This window comes from Asparagus officinalis, chromosome 8 (assembly GCF_001876935.1).
Source record: "Asparagus officinalis chromosome 8, Aspof.V1, whole genome shotgun sequence".
Classification (NCBI taxonomy): Eukaryota; Viridiplantae; Streptophyta; class Magnoliopsida; order Asparagales; family Asparagaceae; genus Asparagus; species Asparagus officinalis.
This window is the reverse complement of record NC_033801.1, coordinates 113794115-113799538: the sequence shown is the minus strand read 5'-3', so window position 1 is coordinate 113799538 and position 5424 is coordinate 113794115. Positions and strand designations below refer to the sequence as shown.

Here is a 5424-nt window from a genome sequence, read left to right as displayed (position 1 = left end):
ATTTGCCATTTTTTCATTAATTTTTAATTCACTTTCCACCCAATTCAACCCTAAAAAGACTGAATTGGCTATTCCACAAAACGTATCAATTTTTAACGTTTTCAAAAACCTTTTTAAAAAATATCTGCTGAGCCAAACTGAGGAGTAGAAATACTTTTCGATCAATCTAACATAGAAAAAGTTGGTCAGTTATTTTCTATATGTTTTCCAACCAATTGTTTTGAACCAAACATGCCCATAATCACGGTGAAATAGAGATATAATGGTGATTTAATTTTGGATCATAGCTCTATTCTGACGGTAATTGATTGGAAAAAGAACATTGACTATCTGTTCTTAAACTTTCGTGATGATTAGACTTAGGTTGTCAGATACGTTTTAAAAATTATGATGGATAGAAGTCATAATCTAAATATGTTGATGATTTGAATAGTAGTGATTAGGCCTATAACGTTACCTGCATACCAATCCCAAATGGGAGGAGCCTCTACTTTGAACATTCAATTAAGGACCAAGTCTCACCTGAACGTGACTGGGCCAATGTAATTTTTTCGTGACCGTAATTTGATGCGACAAGAGTTGTCTGAACCAGCTCCTGGCCCTTCGTCCAAATTATCATGAAAAGTTTAGAGAAATTCAAGTTTGGTGCTCTATTTCTCTTCATTCACTAAAATTTACCACTTGTTCCTATTCTTAAATGGGTTCACAAAATTAATTTAGATGTATGTTTATACCGAGCTTTCTTTTTATTCTCTTCTGTTTTATTTTATTTTCCGTTTCTTCTCATTTTCATTCATTGCTCTGAGGAAGAAAAAGTCAGTTTGATTAGGATGGTCAATAAGGTGTTAATCACGCAATGCTCTTCCTGTCAAGAGTAGACTAAACCAGGGCCGGTCCTAAGATTTTTGGGGCCCTAGGCAAAATTAAAAAATGGGGCCCTTAACTGATAAACTGTCTATTTATAACAAAGATATTTTATTGAAATGAAATGAATATAAGATTACAAAATTACTTAAAACAATTTCTTCGAGCATTATTTGATGCAAAGTCATTAATAATACAATCAACGTCTATGTCTTGTAACATCTCATTCTCGATGCTTAGAATAGCCAAATTGTTCAATCTTTCTTGTGCCATTGTTGAACGCAAGTAGGTTTTGACCAACTTCAATTTTGAAAAACTTCTCTCCGCTGTTACTACAGATACAGGCACAGTTAATAAGATTCGATAGACAATTGAAATATTTGGATAACAATCAGCTTGCTTAACAAATTCCAAAATTTGGATTGCTGTCATTGACACTTCTGGTAAAGTTTTTTGTAGCACTCTTAATTCAGAAAACATATCATTAAGATCAATATCAGATGAATCATTATGAGATAAAACACTTTCAAGATGATTGCAACAATTTCTTAATTTACTATCATCCAATGACTTCAAAGTATCTGAATCACATAAAAACCCAAAAATACTTTCAAATGTCTTTAGTTGTTCAAATCTCTCTTTTAATGAATTGATTGCCATATCCACAACAATTAAAAAATAATTAACTCTAAAAGATTCCTCTGTGGATTGTATTTCTTCATCATGATCAGTTTCACCAGGTTGTTTTTTCCTAATGATACGACGTTTTGTTGGAAATGTAGGATCCACATTCATATCAAATGCAACACTTCTAGCAATATCCAAACTCTTCTCAAACCCATCATTTCTAAAATTTTCAAAATATAACATCACGTCTCTCACCTGATTCATAGTAGTGTTAATATTCATATTTTTATTTTGTAATTTTTTTGCTAACCATGTTAATAGCAAACAAAACATCATACCAAATAATCATACCAAGTAAAAATTCAAAGTTCTCAATTGCAGTGACCAAACTTTCAGCTTCACTCTTTGTTTTCGCATCTTCTGAAGTTTTATATAATTCTAACAAAGCCAATCTTATGTGAGGAGCTTGAAATCTAATGGCTTTTACACTTTTCACTCTACTCTCCCAACGGGTAATTACACAAAGATTCACAGTAAATGAAGGAACATTATCAATTAAAATCTTCCACCTCTTAGTAGAACTCAAAAATAATGAATATATACGTTGCACAACTCCAAAAAATGAGATAGCTTTAACACATGAATGTGACATATCATTAAGAGTAAGATTGAGACTATGGCAAGCACATGGCATATATAATGCTCTCAGATTAATTTCAAGTAATCTTTTCTGAACACCTTGATGTTTACCTTTCATGTTAGAACCGTTATCATAACCTTGGCCTCTAATATCATCAACATCAAGATCATAATCATCACCTAACTGCTCATTAACATCTTCACTTGAAACAATATGTTCATCACTTAAATTTTCATTTGATCCACTAACTACACAGAAAAATATTTTGCTTCTTTAATTTTCTTAATGATAGAGCTCCTAACAGCAAGGCCTAAACTAGAAATCAACTCATTTTGTATTTTGTTGCTAAGATAATGATAATGAACTTCATGATTTTGAACACGTCTAACATGCTCTTGCATTACTACATCAAATTCTACAATCATCTCAATAAGTCCCAAAAAATTACCATTATTATTTTGATAAAGCTTCTCATTAGATCCTCGAAAAGCCAAATTATTCTTAGCAAGACATTTTATGACGGCTATTATTCTAATCAAAACTTGTCGCCATCGTTCTTTTTCCATCATAATTTGTTTTTGCAACTCATTATCAATTGTTTCATTTTTTTTCCCAACCTTAATCTTAGCTCATTCCAAGAGCTCATATTAGTCATATGCTCAATACTATTTTCATGGTCAGATAGTCTCTTGCCAATATGACTCCAATCTTTCAATCCTTCATTTGCCAATAAAGTCGTATTGCTATTAGATTTGAATAATTTACAACAAAAACAAAAGACTTTATCAACGAGTTTAGAGTAAATCAACCATTTTCGATCACTTATTTCTCCATTACTCAATTTTCTAGAATAATGTGCATATGAAAAATGCCTACGGTCTCCGTCTAAAGGAAAGTCAATATTCAATTCTCTGTCAAATCCCTTCTCAACTAAAATGTCTCTAGCTTTGTTATCAAGATTTTTCTAAGTACTAGGTTCATATATATCAAAATGTGGTAAAGATTGACTATCATCACCTAAATTTTCATTATTAAATTCACTCTGCATAGTATTATCATCATGAAAATTTGGTAAAGATTGGCCCTGATCATGATCATCACCTAACTGCTCATTAACATCTTCACTTGAAACAATATGTTCATCACTTAAATTTTCATTTGATCCACTAACTACAGGAATGTTAGAACTTTTTGATAAAAATCTATCAATGGCTCCTTTTTGTGACTCTATTAGTTCTTCTACTCGTTTTTTTCTTTTTTATTTTTTCATTTATTCATAAATATTTTCGAAATCTATCAATGGCTCCTTTTTGTGACTATATTAGTTCTTCTACTCGTTTTTTCTTTTTTCTTTTTTCATTTCCGCATAAATATTTTCGAGGTGCCATTTTCTTTAAATAAATAACTAAACAATTCTATGAGATTTAAGACAAATAACAGAAACAATTACAATCAAATAACTTAGTAAAAAGAAAAGGAATAATAGCACCTGATTAAGTGTATGACAATGCCCAAATAGCCAATGAAATAATTGCAATGTATCTTTGAGAACAAATTTTAGATGGAGAAGTTTAATAGACAAACTTTTCTTGATTATCCTATGAAATATAATCCCTTTATATAGTGGAGAGAGATTAATAATTATTTAATGTTAGGAGTAAAAATTAAATATCAAACGGTTAAAAAATTACATGTCAAACGGCTGAATAAAATTTGTTGCAAAAAAAGAGGAGTCCACTCTCCAGATTTGCATTATAGCCTTATAGGAGGGATTAGTTAGTTTGATTGATTAAATCAATCCCGTGCTTCTCGGCAACTTAAACGACAATAATGCAATTAATAAGGAAATTCAATATTTCAATTCAATGACTAAGTTTTAGCTTATAAATATTATTGGGCCAGATTTTGGGTCATACAAAATTTAATAAACTAAACTTAAACGACAATAATGCAATTAATAAGGCAATTCAATATTTCAATTCAATGACTAAGTTTTAGCTTATAAATATTATTGGGCCAGATTTTGGGTCATACAAAATTTAATAAACTAATGGACCCTATGAAATTTTGGGGCCCCCTTTCAGCGGGGCCCTGTGCGGTTACGCCCCCTGCCATAGCCCAGGCCCGGCCCTGTTGCCAGGAGAAATTTGTTATCTTCACTAGTGAGCTTCTCAGCTAACTTCCATAGCCACAACAAGCAAATATAAATAAGAGATAAGAAAAATTAGGCCTGACGGGAGCAGTCGTGTATTCACTGCCCTAGAAGATTGAGAACTCGCCTATCGCCCTGACGCAGATGTTCCCTCCCCCTACGCAGATGTTCCCTCCCCCTAGCGGTAAAAACCCCCGGAAACGGCCGGCCTCTACACTCGGGCGAGAGTGCAGAGCTTCAGCTCAGATGAAGGAAGTTGCCCATAAAATAAAACTAAGATGTAGATGAAAATAATATGTAGGGGAGAGAAGAAAAACAAGAAAAACTTGTTGTATATTTTTCCTTATCATTTTGAGCTCAACATACGGATATATATAGGGTTGGAAAAGACGTTACAAAACCCGTAATTAATTCCATAACGTTCGTCATAAATTTTGTAACGTTCCCCATAATTATATAGCCGTTACACATATTTTTAATTGCTAATTAAAACATGTTTTAATTATAAAATTTTATTACTATTCATGAAGGCAAAATTGTCTTTTCTTAACAAAATATCTAACAATATTCTCACGCAAAAATTGGAGAGAACATTTTTTTCAACTTCAACTTTTTCAGGGTGGAATTTCACTTGTTTTTGTGTGAGAGAAGGATGATGTTAATTTTGGGTGTAAAAACAGTAAGAGAAGCAAAAAAGTTTCTCTTTTCTCAAAAGACGAAGTGGAAACTAAAGAGTGGAGAAAACTAGAGTTTGAGGGCAAGACTTATCTAGTGAGGATCACATGCGTACTTGGGCGCTTATTGGTTGGTGTAATTTTAGGGTAAGTGAGATAATTTTTAGTACTTTACTTTATCTTGTTATTCATTGGGACAATGAGATTGATATTTCACTTTAATGTGTTATTCATTGGGACAATGAGATTAATAATATTTTATAGATTATAATATTAATATTATATTATTATAATATTACTTTATATTATTTAATATATATTTTATTAGTTAGAATAAAAATATTATTGTAGTATTTTTATGATATTAAATATTGTATTATAATATAGTGTTTATATATTTAATATAATAATATATTAAATATATTATTATAATTTATTATATAATAATTTACTATTTTCTATTATAC

At 31.1% G+C, this 5424-nt stretch overlaps 1 pseudogene; it reads right to left on the bottom strand.

The window, feature by feature from the left end:
* LOC109821742 lies at positions 1009-3966 on the bottom strand (annotated as a pseudogene).